A 27349-nucleotide genomic window follows, 5' to 3' on the forward strand; every position below is an offset into this window, starting at 1 on the left:
AAGATATTGCTATGAAAATTTAAAAATCTGTCTTTGGTAACTAAGACTAAAGAATTACTTTTCAAGTTTTTTCATGCTCATGCATACCAAGTTTTATACTAATTAGACAAAAATGTTTCAGAGAAGATTTTAGACCAAAGATGGGGTTAAATGCCTCCCAAAAAAAACACATATGAAAATTTTACCACAACTCGTATGACCCTGACTTATGTTACCGCTAGGAACATGCATACCAAGTTACCATGCGGTCGGCCAAGTGGTTTTTAGAGAATATTTTTTGGAAAATCGAAAAAATATCAAATAAATACAAAATATGAAAATTTCACCATAATTGTACACACCTTATTGAAGTCATCTAAAAAAACTTGCATACAATGTTCAAACCAAATCACGCCGATTATTAGAGTTTTAGCAATTTGCAAGATGTTTTCCTTGATTACCTCATTTAATATCTTTGACACTGGAATATCTTTGACACTGACCTGTTCATTTGAACTAATTCACATCTCCAACCTGGGTGCACTAGCTTTTTTACAGTCCCTTTTATCTTTCTGTCACTCACTGGTGTAGTCTCTCGCACATATGATGGTGTGGGGGAGAGAATCACTTATGTACGCATGTCATTCAGTAAGTCTTTAACATTTCCCATCCCTTAGCTTCTTTCAGACAAACAAAATGTAATATAGCGCAGGTCAAATCCAGAGCTTATCTTACTAGCATCGACTGTAATTCAGACATCGGCTAATTGCCAGCAACCATCTACTACTGAGACATTAACCCCTAATACTATTTATAACGGTAGTATTGCATTGTCAAAATATTACCGCACATGATACAGTGTTACTCACTTTTGATCGGAATTGGTAAATACCGGTACTAGTAGTATGGTTCCAAAGGTCAACAATGAATGTTATTACTATCTGTTCACTGCAGCAAAATTCTACATTGATATGATGACGATGATTTCTACACCGTACAACCAGAAAAATAAGAATGACAACAGCAAATAAGGTCTGCAACATAGGTACTGGAGGTTAACTTTGGAAACATGCATATCAACTTCTGCAGCAATGGGACAAGCAGATCCTACATACATTAGCAAATGTCAATAAAAATCAGCCAAGGAAGGCTTGACAAAAAAAATAGTGGGAGAGTTGGGAAATGTAAAATAGATGATTTCTTTACAGCCTTAGGGATTTTTAAAATGCTATCAGTGCTGTCATTCAAATGTAAACAGCACTTAAGTTAGTTACTGATGGTGAAATGCCTTGCACTGTTTGGGGTGATTATGACACCTAGAATTATCCTGGATTGAAATTTCTTATCAGTTCATGAGTGTCTTGCATTGAAAAGTTGTAAACATTGGTCCAAAATGAAAAATAACCTCAGCTTAGTTTTCTGGATCAAATTCCACTACGAATTGATACCAAATATGACAAAATTGTGTTCACGGCCTTAACCACTGTCTCACAACACATCCTGGGTTGGTATAGATCATTTAAGGTCAAAGACTGAGAAAATTACTAAATTATACAAATGTGGGTTTCCACACTTGAGCAGAAGATGACATCATTCAGGACTTTAATACCAAATAACAAAGTCAGAAAAGTGACTTTAATACCAAATAACAAAGTTCAGAAAAGTAGTCTTTGAGAACAAGTTTTCTTGACCAAAAATGACAAAATTGTCTTAAAAATACAAATTTGCATATTTCTGGACAATTTCCACATATCCAACTATTGTCATCCCTGGGCAACTGTACACCAAATATAAAAGCTGTCTGTCCAACAGTTTTAGAGAAAAATATTTTTTACGATTTTTTGACCAAAAAGGACAAAAATTGCCCCAAAACGGTAATTTTGGTAATTCTGTTGTAATTTCAACAAACTAGAAGTGTAACATCCTTGCAAATATCCAACCTAAATTTGAGAGCAATTGGGCCAGCGGTTTCAGAGAAGAAGAATTTTTACTTAAAATTAGAAAAATAACCAAAAAATTCAGCAAAAATACAAAATTCAAAATATCTTCACAATATACATATGACTGTATAAGGTCCACCTAAGGTACTTGCCCACTAATTTTAAAAGCAATCAAAACAGTGGTTCTTGAGTTATTAATTTTTGACCATTTTCATATTTTGTAAGCTCATTTGCATAATTTTGGCAATGCAAACTTCATTTTAACAAAATCCCGTCTCTAGCCTAGGATGCATCCACACACCAAATACCAAGCTGAAATGTGCAGCGGTTTGCGTGTTTTTGATGTTGAAGGACATACTGGACTTACATATATACATACATACAGACGCCACGGACTTCAGCTTATACGATAACCTCACATTGGTAAGTGAGCTAATAATGTCAAATGATGGAAAAAGAAGGTTCATAAACAATCGCAAAGAATGCATGCATCTTTTCTAGTACTGTCTCTTGCTGGGTGCCACATTATTTACCTTTTACTATGCCCTGCAAGTCAACTTTTTATTCTTTTTTTAAAATCCCATGCCTAATAGGGAATCAAACACGGGATACCCGAACTAAAGACCCTAACTCTAACCACTACACTATGCAGAGTTGTCAGCAGCTGTTAGTTGAAATGTTAATTTTGAACTTGACACTGTATGTCTAATCATGCATTATCTAATTCCCTTCATACAGAAGTGACATTTTGGAATTTGACTTAAAATTATTCTAAAATGTGAATAAATTGACGTGTTTGTAATTTAATACTTGTGACAATGACTACTCGGCTTACAATGCACTGCATGGCCGGCCTGAACATGGAATAGAAAACGTGCATGTGCTTGAAAGTGAAAAGGTTCATTCACGGTAACGCCACCAAACAAAAGTAACTTTGATTCATCACTCTCCCTCTCTATGATCAGACCATAACTTTCTAAGCAACATTGTATCTACACATCACAAAGCGTTGTGCCAATCCTTGTTTGCAAATTCTGCAAGGACAAGGTCCAGTTCTAGACAGGCAGGACATCCTCTCATAACACAATACAGTTACGTGTATTTGTTATGGTTGATGTCACTGGTGTATACTGTTTACGGCCTGAGTGACCATCTGGAGTCTGCCGAGTGGCACTCTTGAGGCCCCATTGGATAAAATAATCGCAATCATACCAATCGATAATCCAATGACAGTAGGTCAGAATAGGTAGTAGTCACTAACAAAGGCCCAATGTCACCGATGCCATCAGTGATCATTTGTCGAAGAGAGATATTGTATTTATCTACCAGCTTGCGATACCTGCCAAAAGCATTTGAATACATTGTAGAGACAAGTCTTGCTCTGGTGTAACCTTGATTTAACAGTTTGTAAGAGAGATAGCCTTGTCTCTCTACATAATCACCATATGAACTGCATGCTTTAGCTTATCGAATAACCTGGAAAATGAATACCCAATAAGCTGGTGAGAGTGGAATATTACTTATGAGGTGTGGAATATTGATGATACTAAAGTGGAAATCATCTCTCTTGTTATATAGCCTGGTAGAAAGGTGATCATTAGAGTCAAATTCAAGTAAAATGTCCAGATATGAAGCAGAAAAGGCCGTTTCTGTAGTTTCTTTAATCTCCAATTCTGGAGGATAAATCATAGCGAGATATTTACTGAATTCAGAGTTATTCATTGAAATAACATCGTTTATGTATCTTTATGTTAGATTGAAAGTTCGAGCTACAGAGACCTTTTTTCTGTTTGATTAAGTTCTGGATAAATTCTGCCTCGTATGAGAACAGAAATAAGTCTGCAAGCAAGGGAGCACAGTTAGTGCCCATAGGAATTCCTATACACTGTTGGAAAATGTGTCCTCCAAATTCTACAAATATTTTGTCGATGAGAAAATCAAGCATACTGATAATGTCTTTCTCGGTATAAAACAATTTAGCGTTAGTAACATTTTTTAACAAAATATGTAGAATTATACCCTAATACTACATATTTGTAACGGCGTGAACCGTTTTTGTAGAAAAATACTTGGTTGATGATGTCTTTCAAGCGTTCTTTCAATATATTGTGTGCTATTGTGGTAAAATGTGGAAAAATCGAAAGTTTTCATAGATGTTATTTTTGAAAAAGATCTTGATTTCAAATTTTCTAAGAGTTCCTTCGAATTTTTCAATATCCACATTTGATTTATACCACTCCGAGAGAAGACAACATCACAGTATGCTTGAAGTCCCGTTAAACAGTACAAAGAACAGAAGTCAGTATCTTCGATAACTCTGTTGTTGAACATTTTGAAGATCCGGCGATAAACCTAGCTTAGTAAGGTGTTTGTGAAGCTTTGGTATCCAGTATAAGCTAGACAACTTATTATTGTCATCCTTTGTTGTAATATTAACATTATCCAAGAGTGACTTATGGTTTGCCTAAATTTCAGATTTGCTGAACATTGATTGTCTGTAAGTGGAGTTGGTGGAGGTCTTAGTTACACCAAGTTCGTCTATAAGACATTCAAAATAATACTTCTTACAGACAAATAAAATGTTATTGGCAGCTTTATCAGCAGGAACGACAACATATTTGTCATGGATATCATTCAAACACTTAACAGCATCAGGATCTTTAAATACAGAATAGGTCTTCCGCAAACATGTGATCGTAGTCGACCAATACGGCCACACACTATTTTCCTCACAGATTTGACCCATTCTGACAGTGTATCCAACTCTACATCCTCCCTTTTAGCCCATTTCCTGGAATATTCTTCAACAGCGTCCTTAATTTTGACTGCAGTCTGCTTATTTGTCTAGCCTTGGAATACACTTAGTCTGTAGTAAAAGAGTCTATTCTGTGAACATGAAGTCTTTATACTGCCAAGGGACGTACATCACGGCATGGAACCTGCACATGGCCGCTACAGTGTACGCTACGGCAGATCAACGTCTGACAGACGTTGATGCTGAAGACCCCCAGCTTATTGTTTTTAGGTAACAAAGCATGCGCATCTAAAGAATATTTAACCCCCAACTTCTATGGAAAAAACTATCAGCAAGTTCGACTGCAGTCTGCTTATTTGTCTAGCCTTGGAATACACTTAGTCTGTTGTAAAAGAGTTTTTTCTGTGAACATGAAGTCTTTATACTGCTAAGGAACGTACATCACGTAATGAAACCTGCACATGGCCGTTACATTGTACGCTACGGCAGATCAACGTGTCGGAGATGTTGATGCTGAAGACCCCCAGCTTATTGTTTTTAGGTAACAGAGCATACGCATCTAAGTAAAATTCAACCCCAACTTCTATGGAAAATGCTAGCAAGTTCGACTCACTTCATTCGTACGGACTCCGCGGTAACTTTATGCAAACTTACGCATTTTTGACACATTTTACTCAAATAAAAACCCACTTGAGTACAAAGTTATGGCAAAAGACTCCCAAAGAAGCTAAAAAATTTACCGCAATGCAAAAGAACATCAGAGGACCATGGTCATAAATCACAGAAGCGAGACTGTCTATATGGTAGAACATAGTGAACCAACGTTACAATTTCGAGTCGCCAGTCTGGCGAATGCTTTGACAGTCTGAGTTGCCAATGAGTCATTTGCCGTCGGTAGCGCGAACACTGCAAGGGTAATTTTAGATTCTGATTCAGGGATTGTAGCTCGTAATAGCCCAAAAATGTGAATCCTTGGTAGCGAAATTGGGTATTTTGTAAAGACAACAGGCGTGCATAAATCGCTTTAGAAATGACTGAGAAATGGCTGGTTACAGATGACGGATGGACATGACTTCGGATTCGGATTCAGAAAATACGAGTCTGAATACCAGATGTCAAGGGTAATTTTGGATTCAGATTCAAAGGATGTAGCTCTGAATAGCCAAAAAAGTGAATATTTGATGGTAAAATTTGATTTTTTTGTGAAAAAAGTGGCGTGCATTGAGTGGTCATAGGGTACTATACTAAGGCCAAGTTGTTCTAAAATCGCTTTAAAAATGACCGAGATATCATTGGAGACGGATGCACGGACGGACAGACGGGACTAATAAACATAGACACAAAACAGCACAGAACAGACAGTAAAGCACCGGTACACACAACAAAGTCAAGTTCATGAAAGTAAGATATATGGACCTCTTCGCACAGGCCAAGAAGTGATGCTCAAGAGACCTACACCAATAAGAAACAGGAAAGGAACAAGGGACAGTTGACAGTATATGGGTGCACCTGTACACCAAATACTATGATGGTCGGTGTTGATTTTGTTACGTTTTTGTTGTGGATGGACATGTATCCATACATACATACTTGTATACAGATGCTGCAGACTTACCATATAAACCATATAAGGTTCACTAGTATTTAACTGTTCCTTTGGAGGGGTTTCCCTCTGACGACATACTCATTTCATAAATTATGAGCTTATCTAGTCGTACCGTATATGGCTTAATTTACCCTTCCATTTACTGTCTTTTAATGATCAATTGGTAGTTTTAACGTTTTTTTTTCATTTTTATGCCATGCAATTATACTCTTGGGTGAACTATTCCCTTTATTGAGTCTTCAATGTGATGAAGGCTCAAGGGAAATATCAAGTGTTGGGTAAAAACCTGCCTTGCATAGAGGGTCCTTCCTCTTTTATCACTGCAGCCTTCTGAGCTTGACTGGTTAATGCTGCACCAGGAAAAACAGGTGGACTCCCTAGATTGAAGAAAAGAGCACAATGTCATGTTTGCCTTCAGAAATGTTAATTTACATACAATATTTCAAGTAACATAGATGAATCACTTTGTCACTGCATCAAATACTGAAAAATATGTAAATTTTCGCCCCTTTTCTCATATCAAAACTGCAAATGATTATTATGAGGTAAACATAACAATTAAGATGTTACTGCCAGGTCGTTGTGTGATGTTAGAACTCTGTGTGACAACCATCTGTACAAAGTTTCATCAAATTTGGTGCAGCCGCACCAGAAACAGCGCTTCAATCCCTAATGATGCAAAATTGCACTAATTATGCATGCCACCTCAAAATGAACGGACTTGTATATGTATGCCATATTGTATAATCCTTGTACTACTCTTAAGTTTGAAAATAATTGGCTCAGGTATATCTGACATATCTGCATTTATGAGCCAATATGCATGAACATAGCATTATTCTTTCTCTTAAATGGCTATCCTTAAGCCATGTGGATGAATCATGGAGACCCTGTGGATAGAAATCTAATATTGGTATCAAAACAGCCGTAAACACGACAATTTTTTTATTGGATCATTGCAAAACTCGACGTGCATATGTATGACATTAGGAGGAATCAATATACCAACTTTCAATGTAATTGCTGCCAGCATTGCTGAGAAATTTACATGAACGACCGCATAGTCGTTAAATACAGGAAAAAAGGTTGTCAAGCAGCGATATTAGATCGGATCACATAACAAATCAATGTGCATAGAAGGATGTACGTAATAATCCTCGTGTCAAGTTTGAATGAAATAGCTCCAGTTATTGCTGAGATATCTGCGTGAACAGACAGACGGATGCTCGCACGAATACAAGCACGCACGAACGGACATGACCAAACCTATATGTCTCCCGGAAGTTGTCCGAGGGGAATAATAAAGAGATACAAAGGCCAGAAGGCAAGAAATGAAAAAAATATGCGGACTATCTTGATACTCCATAACATTGTTAAAATTACCAGTATATTTGATAGAAGACAAATAAAGCACAATCCGACCTTATTTCGGAAAATCCGACCAAATTTCGGAAATTCTTTAAATTTCAAATTTCTTACCAGATATTAATGTTACTATAATACTGAATATAACTTTACCATAACTTTCCCAATTGGATATTTCATATCCCAAAATGCCTTTTTAAAATTCATACTCACTTAAAAATTCAGCTGAATTTTTGGATGAACAGGTTGTTCAGCAAAAAAAAAAATTAGCTGAATATTCAGACCAACAAATTGTTCAGTAAAAAAGTAGCAGATTTTTTAAAAAACTGCTGAAATGTTCAGCTGGTTGGAATTTTCTGACAGTTTCTAAAACTTCAGCTAATTTTTTGTCTAAAACTAAGATACGCAGTTAATTTTTCTGATAAAATCTAAAAATCCAGCTAATTAATCTGTTAACAAAGAAATATTCTCCAGAAATTTTTCAGCCGTGACAAATCAGCTGAAGAGTTCAGCAGAATTTTTGACAGATTAATGTGAACCCAAGAATATTCAACTGAATTTTATGCTGATCACATACTTTTGAAACGGTGTGGCATAAATTCTAGGATTACAAATTAGCTAGGGTCATATTTGTACACCTCCTGCAAACATACAATCATGACATAATATGGATTCAAGTAAGAGTGGTATCATTTTTCGGACTTCAGAATTCCAAAATTAGTTCTGATTCTGTTATAAGTAAAAACAGTTTCACCTTTTTTTCTCATATATTTTTTACTTTAGTTTGATTCACATTACAGTTTTCCATATAATGTGTGCTTATTTGATCACCTCATAATATACTTAAAATTTGTTTAGTCTATTTCCTTTGCCAAAAGTAAGCAAATCTTATCACACTATTTACTAATTTTGTTCATATTGACATATTCTTAATAAGTTATTGTACTATTACTGAAAGGAACATTCATGCCAAATTTCAAACTGGCATTATAGTGGTTCTGGAAAAGAGATTTTGATTACGAAAAACGACAAAGGAAAATCCAGAATATTATTACAATTTTTTTAATCATGATCTCTTTCTGGCTTAATGATATGTGCCAGTATTAGAACATTTGTAGGGACACTGGGCAAAATGATTGATATACAACAATAAATACATATACTGATTGTGTACATGTGTCAAATACGTTAAGTATACACGTACGTATACTAATAAAATGCAAAACTACAGTGTAAACTTGGTGTGCAATGATCTTCATTACGTATACTTATAATCTGCATAGATGCACGCTACGCATATCAACATATTGGAATGTTCCATATACATGGATATACGATACGTAAGCAATCAATATTATGTTCCATGTACGTCAATATGCGTAAATATACTTAACGTATATCAAGCATTTTGTCCAGTGGGATTTGCAAACACAATTTAAAATCAATACAGCACACTGTTTCTCAATAAAATATTTTTTATCAAAATTGAACATCCAAAAACAAAACAAAATCAGAGATATTGCTATGAACATTTAAAACACGTATCTTGGGTAGCTAAGACTTAAGAATCGCTTATCACGTTTTTCCTGCTGTTGCATACCATGTTTCATACCGATAAGACAATTGTTTTAGAGCAGATTTTTTTTGACAAAAATGGAGGGAAAATTGCCCTAAAAACACATTTGAAAATTAACTACAATTCCCACAAACTTGACAGAGTTACTCCGAAGAACATGCATACCAAGTTTCCATGCAATTGCAAATGGTTTCAGAGAACAAGATTTATTGGAAAATGAAAAAAATATCCATAATCTACAAATATAAAATTGTTTAAGTCATCTAAATGAACCAGCATACCACATTTCAACCACATCTAGCCTATTTTTACTGAGTTTTTAGCAATTTGCAAGATTTGTTTTTCTTTATTACCTCGTTTGGATGTCTTTAACACGGACGTGTTCATTTCAACAAATTCACATCTCCAACCCTAGATTTACTAGACTTTCGACAGTTCCTTGTGCCTTTTCTGTCGCTTACTGGTGTAGTCCTTTGTACATACGACACCATGGGGTGTGGGGGCGGATCGCAAGGGAAAGCATAGATTGACAGTAGGGCTGTCTTCTGTTGCAGTACTTGGGTTGTTGTTACTTATTCATGAGATACGACTACTTCATGAACAGGGTTGAGGCAAAGGGGGAAAAAGCATAGAGCACGTAAGAACAAATAAGATCATACAGTTTGTTGACTTGTCCTGAGGCTGGGATTAGGGGCTATATTATTAAGGGACGGTGTCGTCAGAATTCTGCTCAAAGGTTGACAGGGACCCCCACGACCGATTTAAACACTTTCTCTATGGTACGTTGGTGATTGATGACAGTTAAAACATGTTTGTCATAATGAATATTGTCAAACTTAAATGTTCAAGCTCTGTCAATGTGCTGCATCTACATATCATACACGAAATAGATTGTTTGTAAACAAAGAAGTCGGACATGCACAGTTCCAATGACACCCTCACTATAAAATGTATGCTCCCGGTGTATGCTATATCCACTAATGTATGCATGTCATTCGGTAAAACGTGTGATGAACATTTCCCATCTGTTAGCTTCTTTCAGACAAACACAATGTAAGATAGCGCAGGTCCAATCCCGCGCTCATCTTCCTAGATTTGACAGTAATTCAGACATCTTTTCTGGCAGCATAACCATGAACTTGTCTCTGAAAGTCTTTGCAGTGCGAATATCCGCGTTCCCCCAAGGGTTTGATGTGGTAGAGCTCATTCACTATTACCATGTTGCATTGCACTTGCATTGCAAACTGTTTCTAGTTGGCCATGCCGTGACCGGCATACCTATGACCCACTTCACCTATCATCATTTTCCTTTTGTTAGTCAACAACAGGGTCCGAGGAAAGTTGCTCATGCCTTCCGCACTAGCAGATGTTTGGAAAAGCCCAGCTTGTGCTTTTGGTACTATGCTAGCGATTCCAGCACTGTTGTGTGTGCTAGAGCCTACACCGATAAGAAACAGAAAAGGCAAAAGGGACTGTCGAGAGTATATGAGAGCACCTGTACACCAAATACTATATGGTAGGTGATTGTTGTTGTTTTTTTTAGTTTTTAATGTGGACGGTGATACATATAGCCATATATACTTGCATACAGTCGCTGCTGATTTACCATATAGCTCTCTTTGGTATATATAGCTACCGAGTATGTGATGAAAAGACAGACTGACATTATGAAAGACAGAAATATATACAGAATAATGAGTATTTAACTGTTTTAGTACTTTTGCAGTACATTACCTTTGACTACATACTTCATAAATTATGAGCATATCTAGTTGTATATTGAAGAATTAATGCTTCCATTTACTGTCTTTAAATATTATTCGGTTGTTTTGTGGAAGTTTTAAGGGTTTTTTGTTTTGATGCCATGCAATTATACACTTGCTGAACTGCAATGATTTGAGCTTACTTGGCATAAAGTGTCGCCGCAGCTTTATCACCAATCTTATGAGCTTCGCTCTGTAATGCTTCACCGAGATAAATAAATTATCTATCACAAGTGCCATTGATAAAATTTAAAAGAACAGACATGTCCAGGTGCGCTGGAGGTACATTTTGCCTCCCGTTGATTTGTTACTGTGCAAGTTTCGATGGTGCAGTGTACTGACTTCAATTATTTGAGCTTACATGTCAGAAAGGGTAGCCTCTGCTTTCTCATCACAGTCTGCTGAGCTTGGCTGCGTATTGCTTCACTCCCTGTTGGAAAAAAGATCAAAATTCAATTATTTACCTTCAGAAATGTTACTTTTGATAACACCATGAAATGTAACATAACTGGATCCCTTATCATAATTACATGTGTACGTGAATACACGTATACAAATTTTCACCTGCTACTCTGCACTAAAACTGCAACTGATTATTATGAGACAAACAAAATAAATAACATGCAGAAACAAATTCTCTACAACATCCCTGCGCATTTACTGAACATCATAAAATGATAAAGGGTTAATTTTCATTGATTCTAGTCTTTTTTCTAATCCATGAAATAAAGGTGTTTCACATACATTCAGACGAATTTTCACATGTTTTGAGAAACACTTCACAAATCCATTTTTTACATATAATCTAATTTTTTGGAAAGAAAGGCATGTCAAAACAACGTTCTATTTCGTTGATAACTATTGGTTGCAGTCAGTTAAATTAGGTGTAAGAATGGTTTAAAGTAAAGAATAAATACGTTGTTACTGTTTGTCCTCTTCAATTCAAAATTAATGATATTTCTTGGTAATACGGAAGTTGTATTATCTTTAGTTTAGAAGACTATGGCCCTTCAGCGTTAAATTTTAAATCAATGTTGTAATTTCTGGACACCTCTTCCATTGAATTTTAAGAACTCCATGCAATATGCATGTTACTTCTAACATTAGATCAAACATAATAATTAAATTCCTCTTAATGACAGATAAAATCTGATCAAGTAGAACAAAGGCGAATAACTGCAGTGTATTGCCAAATTAGTTCTGGGTATTGGCGTTTCATAGGAAACACAATGACAAACTGACAAACATATGCATGAACAACTACAGAAAGATACATTTTGATGTCTCGTTATTACTAATTTTGCACAATCACTACAGGTGGTAAGCAGATAATTACCTTGAGTTTCTGAGAATGTATTAATTGAGATGTGTGTATACACTTATTAGTTACTACTTTCTGGGACTGTATGTGCAATTTTGAATAAGATAAAATATTGTAATACTAGGATTACATGTTTGCCTGAACATTAATTGCAGCCCCATGCGAAAAAGCAAAAATAGCGTCAATGACACTCTGCTCACATTTGGTTACACGTGGCAATTAGCCAGAGTGAGTGGATACACGATATTGAACTTGCTTTTATGTATCTTAACTTGTGATATTCATAGTCAAGTGCATTTGAACAAATTTTGATGCACCGTTCATTGAAGTATGAAATGGTTGGCAACTTGTAACTGTTGATCACATACACTTACACAATATCATGCATCATCATAACTAGTGACAAAATCAGCCATACCAAACTAAAGGTGTCCCTTATAATAGTGTAATGCATAAATTTAATGTAGACAATGTTTGGTGTAATCTTAACCGAAAATCAGGCTTCAAAAATAACAAAAATGTTCGTAAAAGGCCGATCGGGCATTTAATTTCTTTGTAAATGTTCATTTTTGTTATAATTTACGAACGTAGAGCACAGATGCTACAAATATTGAAAATTTAGAAAAAGATTTATTTTCAAAGTAACAAACTCAAATACATGTATTTTATTTATTTATATTTTTATCTGGAACTTTTTACCTGAAAAGAAAAGAGTTAAAGTATGTGCAATAAATCAGCTGCCAACTTCATTCGATGAGGAAAAGTGAAAAGAAATTTCTTAAATTTTCCATAAGCCATATATCATTAGAAAGGAAATTTAATAAGCTTTAAAATAATTTCAGGTTGCTGTAGTCAGGTTTGAATCACTATTTTACAATTAAAAAAAAAACATCGTTAATGATTACATAATATTTTATTATGGAGTGGGGAGTTCTGTTCTCCACAATGGTCTCCACCGTGCATTGGTCATATTACCCTTTAGCACATTGTTCTGCTTAGTTTCTTCAATTTTGTATCATTTAGCAGAAATAAAATTAAGAAGCGAGCACAAGTTTGTGTAGCTGTGTCGTAAGCTGTGATTGTACGCTCAGATGCAGGGTTCAACGCACTCTCAGTTAGATATAGGCATGGCACGGCCCGGATGGAAAGATCGTTTTCATGGTGATGGTAACTGGGATGGTAAATGGGTAAATGGGATGGTAACTCTGAATTCACGCGAGCTTAGTTATTTTTAGCCGCTGTCATGGCCGCACAAGAATGTCTGAAACCGCAAACCTGAAAAGCAATACGTGAGAAAAGTTGTTGTAATTTGTCGAAGTGAGCCACAAATAAAATGTTCCATGTAAAAAAATGAAGAATTAAAAAGCCGATAACTGTTAACTCAAATATTCGCTCTCAAAAAAAATTGACAGGTAAAATACTGTCAAACTAGAACTACGGCCTGTTCGTTGTTGTTTTATTTGATCCAGACCGTTAGTAATGATTAACAGACAAATATTTCAAAATCTACAAATTCACGTGACTGCATCAAAATTGTGATTGGTAGCTTTCAGACTCACTGGGGACGGCCAAGCGGAAAGGTACTGTGAGTTTACATGTATTACTCTAATGTGAAGACAGTGGTTGTCCGAAACGCAACATGCATACAGTAGGTTGCAGGCGTTTTCAAGGCACAACCACAGATTCCTATAGTTACCATGCATTTTTTGGCTTGGACAGGCAAAACGTTTCTGTGAGCATGAAAAACGAGGGACATTCCGATGTCGACTCTCTCCACATCGAGCGGTGACCGCGAACCGCTAAATTACATGTAATGTCGACAAATGAAACCGTTGAAAGTACAAGAGAGAGAGATCACTCAGTTTTCTTGGAAAGGGTATTAGGTTTTCATTGCGACGATTCCCACATTCTCTCGGTAAGCATGTATTATTACCTGCTGTGCTTGACGACCTCCTTGAAAGTTGACGAACTGTATTATACAGTGAATAAAGTACCTACATTGTTCAACTGTTCCTGTCGGCTCTCAAACTCTTCTGCAAATTTGTTCTCACTCGTTGAAGTAACGACTTCCACGCCTGCATACCTTCATCAATGCCATGACAAGTGTTATTTTCTGTACTGTTTGCTTCACAAGCTTGTTAGGCTAGCTAACCATTACTTTCAGCACAATATTGCCATGATCTTCTATAAAAATAGCATCTTCAACACCACTTTTCTTTACAATCTGTGACGTCATTTTTTATTTTCACAAAACCGTTGAAATATGCACCAAACTTCTTTTTAATATGCCTCATTTTACCTATCCTCAGGCGACTACTGCAAGTGCAACTGCATTTTCTTGTGTTTGCACCAGCAATGGGTGTCTATTTTGAACATCCATGCACCGGCTGATACAAAACTACTGTCAAGACGCACGTAAAATTTGACAATGGAAACATACAACACACGGTCACTGACTTTGCATGTATACAGTATTTGTATCGAATTCTGAGTAACACTTAGACTTGGTTCAAGTCTGTGATTTGTGAATATTTGAGTGGAGTGAACGCAATGATTTGTATTTTGCTTTCATGTGAAACGTGCGCGTGAGTGGAGTGGACGCTATGAGTGGGGTGAACGCTATACAGGGGAGTTTCACCCGGAATCACAGACTTGGATTTCTTGCAGGGTTTGCGTTGCTACAAATTATTCATGAGATGACGTTTTTATCAACGTGTTAATTATGACATCACTGAATTTTACATATTCATGATATTGGGAGGAGTTACCTATTGACCCCAAGCGAGACGTGCATAAAACTCACATAAACACTCGTATGTCAGTGATTTTCCGCTGCCGGTTGGTGTGCAGACGAACACATTTTTTTCCCCACAATGTAATTCTCTACAACCTTTCTTGGGTAATCTCGCATGATTAGCGAGGGTCGACTGATCAGTTGTAAAATGCGGTCGATGTACGAACTTGATGCCGTTATTCGCCACGCGCTCAACGTGTTCAATGTCTATTAAGTGCAGCTGGCTTTGCACCACGGTTACGTGTGTGTTTAGACCATGGATGTTTTTTACATCCATGCACGGTCCCTCGGAAGGACCTTTATCCATGGTTCAATACACAGCAGCCGCCGCATAGTATGCATACCACGCGGCGGCCGCTATGTATCGAACCACTCGTAACCGTGCTTTGCACAACATGGAGATGACAACAAAGTTTTCAATATACAGAGGTGTATTAGCATGCGTTCTCCTTATTTGCCATAATAATGGCTGGAGCTGTCAATCATTTTGTATTTGCTTGACGTCACTGTGTACACAGTCCGTCTCGCCGCCGGTACTTTGCAAGAAGTCCAAGTCGGTGAATCCGGCAGAAACTAACTCACTACACTGCGCAGACTCAAAGGTAATGCATTCAATGGCTGGGAAAACCTCGCATGGGCTTCCAAATTCCGAATAGGTTTGTACGAAAAAGAGAGACACAAGAGAAACTATTTTAAATGATTTTTTTTTAATTCACCGACTTGAACCAAGTCTAAGTAACACTAAGAATTTTGCCAAAGTATCATGAGCAAAATATGCAACACTATATTCAACTCTGTTGAATATGATTGCAGATTGCGTCAATGAGATAATTGTCCTGACCTTGTAATCTCTATCAACGCGTCCTATAGTTTGTGTGCGCTGCTATTGAAGGCAGGCTGGTTAGGCACTAACGCAGGGCCAACACAGGGCCAACGCATGTGTTAGAGTGTGCTAGTGCAGCGCTGGCGCCGGGCTAGCGCAGTCAGAAAGCTATTGCAGAGCTGTACTGTATGTATGCACTAGATTCTTGTAGAGTAATGAGAACGGTATCTGATTTATAGTGCATACTGATTTATCTCGCATACTGGGTATCGCTTGCTTTCTCACAACAGCCTTCTGAGCTTGACTGGTTGATGCTTCATCAGGAAAAGAGGAGGACTTGCCGGATGAAAAACAAAGGGCAAATTTCCTGAAACTACTATAGACATGGATAAAAAATTAAATATTTCCTGACTGTATGAAATTATCTCATTAAGGTCATCCAAGGGGCTGGTAAACCAAATATTAAAGCTGTCTGACCAGCGGTTTTGAAAAAACAAGCGACCCAACAGACGACAGAGTTCTGCTGTGTTATGTAGACGATAACTTTTTGTGACACATGTATTGATGAAGAAGGTGGATATCTTTGATAGCTCATTTTAAGATGGCCTGACCAAAATGGCAAAATTAGCTGCAAAAATACAAATTTGAAGATTTCATCATAATTTCAATATATTGCATTAAGATAAAGCCTAGGAACCTGTATACCAAATATCAAAGCTATCAGAAGAGTAACTTTTGAGAAACAAATATTTTGACCGAAAATGGCAGAAACTGACCCAAAATTACAAAAATACCGTCAAGGACACTATGTGCTCACATTCGGTTTGAGTTGGTCCATTCAAGAAATATATCAACCAGGAAAAACAAGAATGACAAAAGCAAATACGGTCTCCAGCTTAGGTACTGAAGGTCATCTTTAGGAACATGCATATCAACTTCTACAGCAATGGGACTAGCAGATTCTACATACATAAGCAAATGCCAACAACAAAAAATAGACAAAGAAGGTTTGAAAAAAAGAAAAGCTTGAAGTGGGCAAAAAAATGTAGAAGGGATCTGGTAAAACAAAGTAATGCTACCTCATCAATCTTCTAGACCCTACCCCCTCCTGAATATCAAATGTTCCACCCCTTGGTATTGTTATGGAAATGCTAATGTGATACGTGATCGGTATATCGCTTCATTTCGGCTTCACTTCGTCACTTGTCGGCCGTGAGTGACGGGTTTCCTTACCTGCTGGACAGGGGGATTGTGGCCAATCAGAAGTGCGATAGGAGTCACGTGTTTTATGTTAGCATGCTTTCGAGGAGTGGAACTTTCCATGGTGTAGTGTCGACATCGTTGTCGCTCGGCTCTGTCGAATTTAGTTAATTTCAACCTTTCCTTGCTGTGATAGCCAGTCCGGAGTTCAGCGATCACAAGATCCTTTATGTTATTTAGCTTGGGACGTCGGTTGTAGTCACTATTTCTACCCGGGGCGGTTTTCTGGGTCTTTACCCAGTGGCGTAGCCGGAGAGGACATTTAAACAACGTGTGTGTAGAACAGTTGGGGAGCGGGATTTCTCTTGGTTGGATCGAAGCCACGTTACCAGATATTCATCTGATCCTGAGCGGAGTCCCGTCCACCACATTGGTTTGCAGCGCTGGGATTGTCGGCCTTCATATCAGCTACAGCTAGAGACGACATCTCGGACTTTCAATTGCCGTCGAACATTCGAGAACGGGCGCATTTTTAAAGGTGTGTCGGATGATCGTGTGCTCTGGGCACGGTACTCCTCACCGGGCCTGACCTTAGTTGGGCCAGTACCGATCATCTGACTCTTGTTGTTTGATTTATTTTATTTTCTGTTTGTTTGAACGCTTTACAGTTTGAAGGTGCGGTCGCCAGGCTGGACCTTTTATATTTTTTTTGTTGCGCCGAAGGATAGATTGAATTACACATAAGCTTACGTTGTTGGTGTTTTAATTGAAACATTAGTCTTGTACACAATGGCTACACCTATTAGGGATACGATGCTATCGCAGTCTGGAGATAAGGAGGTTGTTTTTAACACTAAATTCGACAGCGGGATCGACAACATGTCTAAGCAAACAGCTTTAAATTCTACTGTTAGTTCTGATCAGGGTTTGAGTACTCCGCCACTGTATGTGCGTAGAAACAGTGTCTTCCGAGGCACGGGACGGGGTCAGAATGTGTCGCCAAGAGTGGTAGGGGACAGTAAGAATGATTTAGAAATGAGTAGACGGTTAGATACCATGGAAAGATCGGTTTGTGATATCGCAAGTGAAGTGCAGAAATTCAAAGGGGTAGCCGATCAGCTTCAGCAAATGATGCAGACATTTGTCGGGTTGGGTTCAATGTCACAGCATAGTACACCTATTAGGCCGGTTGGGGAGGACAGCGCCCTCACACGCCAATCAGTGGCAACGCCTATAGTAATGACAGGGAGTGCTTTGGGTGGACCTTCTCGTGCTGGGCCTGGTGAATTGAATAGTAGCGGGTTGGGTTTCAATAAACAACCAGAGGTTGGTTCAGTTACAGCTTCTACAGAGCAGTTAGGGGTCGCGAGGTCAGTTAGTTCTCAGGGAATGGATCGGTTGCCATTGGCAACACAGCCAATATTTTCATCAGTATCCGCGAGTACTATGGTAACGACAGTCTCTTGTCCTACCCCTATTGTTACAACTGATGAGGGTTCTGTTGCCTTTAAAATGTCACAGTCAAGACCAAATTACACAGCTCTGAATGTATCAAATACGGGTACAGGGAAATTAGTTTTGTGAAGCCAGAAACTTATGATGGTAGTGTTGATTTCTGTGAGTTCCAAACTCACTTTGACATTTGTGCAGATCTCAGTGGTTGGTCGCTAGAACAGAAATATAATGTTCTTATGTCTCATCTTCGAGACAGGGCTTTGCGTTTTGTTACACACGGTTGTGGCAATGTGAAAACTTACAAAGAGCTCTGTTCAATTCTAAGTCAGCGGTTTGGCAGCACACACATGCAAGATGTATATAGGCTTTCAGCAAAAACCATTGTACGTGGTAAGAACCAGCCTTTGCGTGAGTTAGCACAACAGGTCCGTGAAATAATAATAAAAGCTTACCCTGGTATGACAGGCTCAATTTTTGAAAGATTGTGTATTGAAGCATTTTTCGAAGCAATTCCCGATATGTCTTTGCAGAGAAAGATTCATGAAGCTGGTGGGTTGCCCAATGCTACATTAGAAAGTGTCCTCAAAGTTGCCTTGTTAGAGGAAAATTTTCAGGCTTTACAGAGGCATAGTAGGTCAAAGGGTAAAGTGTCACAGGCAACTGATGATGACATAGGTCAGTCTACTGAAAAACAAAATGATGTACAGGAGATGTTTTCAAAGGTCATGAAACGACTAGATAAGTTAGAAAATAGTAAATCTAGGAAAGAGGCAAAAGTTGACAGAAAAGAAAAGCTCTGCTGGCTTTGTAATAGCCCTGATCATTTGAAAAGGGACTGTCCAGATTTTCAACCTAAACAAAAGGGAAAGACTATGAATAAGCAGTTAAACACAAGCGGGCTGTTTGGGCCGACCGACGAACAGTCCCAGTGAGTCAACCTGGAAATATAGAATCCCAGGTAGGGTCGAAGTTCAATAACAAGGGCAAAGGTCAAATTGATTCGCACACTGTTATGGCAAATGACAAAGGCAATGGCTCTGTAACGCCCATGCCTTGTAATTCTGAAACTAGTGATATGAATAAAATTAAGCAAGTTGGTAACAGAAGTAGGGATTCCGTCAGTAGTATGATGCTTGATGTGAAATTTCAAGGTGTGTCAGAGAAAATGCTTGTTGACACTGGGTGTACACATACATTGATATCGCTTGACTTTTATAACACTATCCCAGACAATGTGCGTCCCGATTTGTCTGAAACTGGTCATCATTTGGTTCAGGCAGATGGATCTCAGCTTGATATAGCAGGCAGTATTACAGTGCAAATTGAAATTGGTTCCAGAAAAATTGACACTTCTGTTCTTGTTGGGAATGATCTTCATGGGTCAGCAGGTATTCTTGGTATGGATGTATTGAGTCAGTTTGACTGTAAACTAAATTTGCAGAACGGTACGGTGATTGTTGGCAATAAAGTTTTGAAGACCAACCCTGAAAGTTTGAAACCATTCTGTTGTAGGCTTCAGGCTGTCTCTCATGAAATTATTCCCGCAGGCCATGAGTTAAATAATAACACACGCCAGCAAGGGCAAGATCACGATTTGTTGCCCGCCCAAGGGATGGTGCTCATGACGGTAATATTGATGATGCCCGAGCCGAAGGCGAGGGCATCATCAATATTACCGTCATGAGCACCAGCCCGAGGGCAGGCAACAAATCGTGATCTTGCCGTGCTAGCGTGTGTTATTAATTTTATTACACCGAACAAACATTTGTTTTCGAAACTTTGCTCAGAATGCAGTCAAGTGTCGACCGAGACTCGCCACAGTGAAACGTTCTATTTGTTGCTCGATCGCAATGCTACATGAAGTTGAATTAACGTCTAAAAACGAACACAGTGTTGTTCAAGCTTTTCTCGTTTAATGTACTAAACTTCGTTCTGTACTTCAGGTCGAGCTAATTTCTTTGGTGCCTTTTCAAAACCCATTGCTTTACAGAAAATATCAAACAAATGTACGCGATGATGTGGTACGCGCAGAAAGGACGCGCGGTATTCCAGAACGTGGTAGCGGGCTATATCAGCGCACGCGACAGGGCTATATCACCTAAGCCATGTTCTATCACTTTTTGTTCTATATCACGTGAGTGAGGCTCAGCCAATCACAGTACCTGAATAATACGTGAGGTGTAATAATCAATTATAGCAGCTAGAAAGACAAAACAACCAAGAAAAGGTCAACTGGGCCATGACAGTTTCAAGGGTCAAGGGTCACAAACATCTCATAGTAAGCCAACTGCGGCAAGTACTCTACCCTTGTCTGAGTTAATTGCTACAGTGGAGCCTACTAGCACTAACGATAGTTTCCTTGTAGGAATGGGGACTGCGTCTGCTCTGGTGATGCCAGGTCAAAGGTTATTACCTGTCAGAGTTATAAATTTAGGGACAAAAGACATAGAGGTCAAGCGCGGTCAGGTTGTAGGTTTATACAAACTGGAGAGATCTGTGGATTGTAATGTCAGTACACAAGTTGATGGTACTGCAGTTGTTTCTGATAGAGCGCCCTCTTGTGGTAGCGCTGTTGCAGGGGGTTGTGAAGTTTTGTCTGATGCTTTGAGTGTTGAGGGGTTGCCATCACATTTAATAGATTTGTACATGCGTAGTGTACAACATCTTGAGTCTGATAAACAAAAGGAACAGGTAAAAAGACTGTTGATCAACAATTCTGATGTGTTTAGTAAAAATGAGTATGACCTAGGGTTGACGGATGTGGTTGAGCATAAAATTGATACACAGCAAACTGCCCCAATCAAAATGGCACCGTATCGTGCACCATTTTGGAAAAAGACAGAGATTGACAGACAAGTTCAATCATTGATAGACAAGGACATGTTGGTTGAGTCAACGTCACCTTGGAGTTAGCCATGTCTTTTGGTGGGCAAGAAGGATGGAAGTCAGAGATTAGTAGTGGACTATAGACGTCTGAATGCAGTCACTATTCAAAATGCACAACCTATTCCTAGGATACAAGATAATTTAGAAGCAATGTATGGGGCTTGTTGGTTTTCCACTTTAGATTTGAATATGGGATTTCATCAGGTTAAACTTGACAAAGATAGTAGGGAAAAGTCTGCGATAGTAACTTCCTCGGGCAAACTGTTAGAATGGACTACAATGCCCATGGGATTATGTGGTGCGCCTGGTACTTTTGAAAGATTGATGGAAAAGGTTTTTCAAGGATTGCAGTGGGAAATTTTATTACTCTACTTAGATGACATCATCGTGTTTGGTGAATCCTTTGAGCAGGAATTAGAACGGTTGCAAATTGTTTTTGACAAATTGCGTTCGGCTGGATTGAAATTAAAGGCCAAGAAATGTACTTTGTTTGCAGTTCAGGTAGAATTCCTAGGGCATATTGTGTCAGAAAAGGGTGTGTCAACGGATCCAAAGAAAATCGAAACATTAAAGAATTGGCCCGTGCCTATAACATTGTCCGAGGTACGAAGTTTCTTTGGTCTTGCTTCTTACTATAGGAGGTTTATACAGGATTTTGCAGAAATTGCAAGACCGCTTACGAACTTGACAAAGAAAAATGTAATCTTTGTGTGGAGTGATGAATGCCAGCATGCTTTGACAAATTGAAAGAACTATTGACATCTCACCAGTGTTTTCGCTGCCCGCTCGCCAAATCGCAAATGCGAGAAAAAAGTAGCGTTTGGCGAGAAGATTTTGGCAAAAGTTAGCCAAACTTGCGAATCGAAAATTGCACTATGACGTCATCACTTTGTCTGTCCGCGCGCACATCGATGTCCTGCATTCAACTTGAGACGTCATGCTTTATCTCTCTACATCCCCGACCTTATGCGTCAGGAGATCCTATTTGTAACACATACAGTATGAATAAATTGTAACGAAATAACTCACAAATTATGACTAGTTGACTAAAATGTTGCGAAGTTTGGGTTTGACTACGCGCAATGTGTGATAAACTCCGTGCAGTGACAGCCATGTCATCCTCAACACTGGAGGATCGTAGTGACTGTGAAACTGAGCAACTAAACGGCAAACTTTCCTTTTTGACTTTGGCTGCTCCACCAATATGGGGGGAACCACCCCTACAACACACATTCTACGCGCAAGTAAAGCTATGAAATGGAAAGAAAGATTATGATCAATGTACGAAAGTCGACCGTGAATTTGGAAAGGAAGGTAGCGGCATGCAAACACATGGCATTTTTTAGAACGTAGAGCGAGTAAGGCACACCTGAATAGCGAAACTGTTCGTGGTGTATTGCTGCCAACAAGAAAATACCTTTACTGGCGTTAGAAACTTGTGTGAATTGGCTTCCTTAAATATAAATTCGCGACAATTTTCAGTGTATCACGGACCGTGGTGTATTGTGACGTGACATCGGACTAAGGCGCTCGCTCGTCCGCTGAGTCGCCTACTTCCGCATTCACATCGTGCAAATACGCTAAGTCTTGTCGCGATATTTGAGCATTTAACTTGATCGTCAGTGAAACAAAAAGATGTTTCTCCATATCAAAATGGTATATATTTGATATTTTACGGTTCTGTTTACATAATAGAGACGTGAACATTTGGATTTATGATCCGTGATTTCCGCGATCCATGGCAAGCTTGCTGTGAATACACACTGACGTCTTTGATGATGACCCCTGACCCGAGCGCCATTGATACGCTGTGCGCTGTCCGAGCGCCGAGCTTCGCTTGCTCAACTTCAAGCGTAAAGCAAATGTATTGGAGTCTAAAAAAATGCACATATTTCTTAAGTCTGAGAGTATTTTACTTTCGAACTGCTACGAGAATGGATATCTGATTCGTTTGAAAAAACTAGTATGCTGAACCAGGTTTCGTGCCGTTGTCTGTAGCGATATGTACAGTATCGCACGATAGTGATTTCAGGTTTGTTTACTGAATATAGTTGCATAAGCTTACGCCTAACTTTGGACAAGTGTCGCCCGCGTGGTGTCGCTTGAAATTCAGACAAATTTTATGTTGCATGCGTGGATGATGTTGGCACCTTGTAATCTGAACCATAAATTACTTTTAGTATCCATAGTAGCACTAACAGGGTTTATTTCCGTCATTCTTACGGAAAATGCAGACAAATATTTATTTTTGCATATTAATGAGAAAGAAATGACGTCATTTGTGATCAGTGGTATCGGCTTGGCTAATTGAAATCTCGTTTGGCGAATAATTTTTTAGGGCTTTTAGCCAAATTTGCTACAAGATTTTGGAACCCAGGGGAAACACTGCTCACCCTATGTTGGCCTTCCCATCTGAGAAGAAGGAATTCATTTTGGATACAGACGCATTACACTCCTCAATCGGTGCTTGACTTAGTCAAATTCAGGACGGTGTAGAGCGTCCCATAAGTTTTGCAGATCGTGTATTGAGTCCACAGGAACGGAATTACTGTGTTACACGGAAAGAATTGTTGGCAGTTGTGTATTTCACAAAGTATTTCAGACATTACTTGTTAGGGAGACCATTTACCATCAGGACAGATCATGCATCTCTAGTTTGGTTACTATGGTTTAAAAATCCTGAAGGTCAGCTAGCTCGTTGGCTAGAGTCTTTAAGTCAGTTTGATTTCAAGATTGTCCATCGTCCGGGCAATAAGCATGCCAATGCTGATGCGTTGAGTAGAGTACCGTTTCGTCCATGTAAGCAGTGTGGTAGACAGCACTGTGGAAATTGTTCTATGCAAGTCATAGGTCAAGATGGGAACAATAAACAGTTTGACTTACTGTTGGACCAGGAAATTGGTCAGTCACCGGTAAGGGAGTGGGAACTCGGAAAAGTCAGGTTAATGACGAGTTTGAGGTCGGGGGACGCCTCGTCCAAAAAGGTTTTGTGCACAAGTCATCCACTCAGGTAAATCATCTTGACGATGAGGAAATGTGCAGTGATGCCATGTTCAAGCATGACCCATTGTGGTCACGGGAAGAATTACGGAAGCAACAAATGAGCGACCCGAACATTGGTTTTCTCATGCAATGTGTTGAACTGGGAATTGTTGCCAGTTGATAAAAGACAGCAGATCGGTAAACCATCCAATGGGGTATTACCAGCTGTTAAATTAAAGATACTAAATCAGATGTAGTTACTTCCAAGAGTTTTGAAACTGTAAAGAGAGACGGTGAGAACAAAACTGAAGATGACACTGGTCATCTTGCTGAGTCAAAACCTATAGTTGACACTGTCCCAGTGGTAGAAGAGTCAGTGGAGGTGTTTGGAGAAAGTGAAACTCCAGATTTAGCTGAAGTAGATAGTGAAAGTGATAGTCATGTTAATCCTGTGGTTGAGAGTCAGAAATCCACAGAGCAGACTAGGTATCCAAGACGACAGAAAAAGTCACCTAAGTACTATGGATACAGTGCAAAGTTGTCGTATGTCTTGAGATGAGAATTTAGAAGTTTTATAAGAATTCCTTGTATTTCAAAGATTCTTGAATTCACGGAATTGGTGTTAAGAAAAGAAAAGAGAAAAAAAAAAAAGAGATTGAGGACCCATTTTTAAAGTTTTGACGCCAATCTTGATGTTTTTGGGCTTTGACAGATTTTGTATCAGAGAGGTTTCATTACTTGTTCAGCGAGAGTTTTGCTGATGATTTTCACACAGATTGTGTGACCAAGCTTTATAGTTAGCGACTGCTTGACGAGTTTCAGAAGCATTTTTGTGAATTTTCCTAAGATGAAGATTTTCACGTTTAAAAATTTGACTGACCGTGTAAACATTTGTGGTGAGGTAGTTTATTGAGATTTTTACACTTGATACAGTTGGTCTAAGATAAAGTAAATGTAATTTACTGTTTTTGACAGTCATTTTTGCTGACTGTTTTCTGGAGTTGCAGTGTTTTCCAAGTTTTTGTAGGTAGTGTAGGACCTATGACAGGGCAGCAGTTGTTGGTTAGCTGCCTGGACAGACTGCAGACAGGTGACAAGGTGTGCATTTTGCACATGGCAGCGGATTTTAGTTGTGTTACTACGACGACGGTTTTTGTTGTTGACAGACGATAGGGACCTTGCGGATATCGCAAGTCTTTCCCTGATTTGCAGGACTTCGGGATGGCTATCCTCTTTTCTTCTAGTCTTTGCTATATTTTTGTTATTCCTTATTCTCAAGGGACTTCGAACGCTGAGGTCGGGGGAGATGTTATGGAAATGCTAATGTGATTCGTGATCGGTATATTGCTTCACTTCGGTTTCACTTCGTCACTTGTCGGCCGTGAGTGACGGGTTTCCTTACCTGCTGGACAGGGGGATTGTGGCCAATCAGAAGTGCGATAGGAGTCACGTGTTTTGTGGAATGTTAGCATGCTTTCGAGGAGTGGAACTTTCCATGGCGTAGTGTCGACATCGTTGTCGCTCGGCTCTGTCGAATTTAGTTAATTTCAACCTTTCCTTGCTGTGATAGCCAGTCCGGAGTTCAGCGATCACAAGATCCTTTATGTTATTTAGCTTGGGACGTCGGTTGTAGTCGCTATTTCTACCCGGGGCGGTTTTCTGGGTCTTTACCCAGTGGCGTAGCCGGAGAGGACATTTAAACAACGTGTGTGTAGAACAGTTGGGGAGCGGGATTTCTCTTGGTTGGATCGAAGCCACGTTACCAGATATTCATCTGATCCTGAGCGGAGTCCCGTCCACCACAGTATTACATTGGGCCAGATGACAGGAAATGTATTTACAACCTCAGTGATTTTTTAATTAATGCGATGAGTGTTATCATTCTAATGTGAACAGCACTTAAGTTAGTTACAGATAGTGAAATGCCTTCCACTGTGGGCGGTGACTACAACATCTGAAATTATCACGGATCCAAATTTCTCATCAGTTCTTGTGTGTCTTACATAGAAAAGATGCAAAAATTGGTCCTCTATGAAAGAAATTCACATAAGCTTTGTTTTCTGGATCAAATTTTTCTACAAATTGATACCAAATATGACAAAATTATGTTCACAGCCTTCGAAACTCTCTCACAACATATCCCGGGTTGGTGTAGGTCATTTAAGGTCACAAACTGAGAAAAGTACCTAAAATATACAAATTTTGGGGTTTCCCAACACTTTGAGCAGAAAATTTATCTAATGGCATCTTTCAGGACTTTATACCAAATTACAAAGCTATCAAACAAGGGACTATACCAAATTACAAAGCTATCAAACAAGCAATTTTGATATAAAGTTTTCTTGACCAAAAATGACAATATTGTCTTAAAAATACAATTTTTTATATTTCAGGACAATTTCCACATATCTAACTATTGTCATCTCTGTACGTCTGTGTACCAAATATGAAAGCTGTCTGTCCAGTGGTTTTAAAAAGGAAATACTGTCTAAGATTTTTTGACCAAAAATGACAAAAATTGCACACATAATAGTAATTTTCCCAATTTTGTCATAATTTCAACAAATTAGAAGAGTAACACCCTGCAAAGATCCAACTCAAATTTGAGAGCGATTGGGCTTGCGGTTTCAGAGAAGAAGAATTTTTAGTAAAAAGAGAAAAATAACCAAACAATTCAGCAAAAATACAAAATTAGGATATCTGCACAATATTCGTAAAACTGTATAAGGTTCACCTAAGTTACTTGCACAAAAATTTTCAAAGCAAGTTCTTGAGTTATTACATCTTTACTATTTTCACATTTTGTAAGCTCATTTGCATAATTTTGTCGATGCAGACTTCATTTGAACAAAATCCCATCTATTGCCCAGGATGCATTAACACACTAAATACCAAACTAAAATG

The 27349-nt window shown here is 38.6% G+C and overlaps 1 protein-coding gene across 2 annotated transcripts in view; it reads right to left on the reverse strand.

Moving 5' to 3' along the window:
- LOC139124124 (uncharacterized) overlaps nucleotides 1-27349 on the reverse strand; it is a 276954-nt gene that overhangs the window by 88959 nt on the left and 160646 nt on the right. For both annotated transcript variants that reach the window (XM_070690267.1, XM_070690268.1), the window contains 2 exons: nucleotides 11346-11414; nucleotides 6571-6657 (listed from right to left, as the gene is read on the reverse strand). The gene's annotated coding sequence lies outside the window, so the exon portion shown is untranslated. The remainder of the gene's footprint in view (nucleotides 1-6570; nucleotides 6658-11345; nucleotides 11415-27349) is intronic.

This window comes from Ptychodera flava (genome assembly GCF_041260155.1).
Source record: "Ptychodera flava strain L36383 chromosome 23 unlocalized genomic scaffold, AS_Pfla_20210202 Scaffold_23__1_contigs__length_28996876_pilon, whole genome shotgun sequence".
Taxonomy (NCBI): Eukaryota; Metazoa; Hemichordata; class Enteropneusta; family Ptychoderidae; genus Ptychodera; species Ptychodera flava.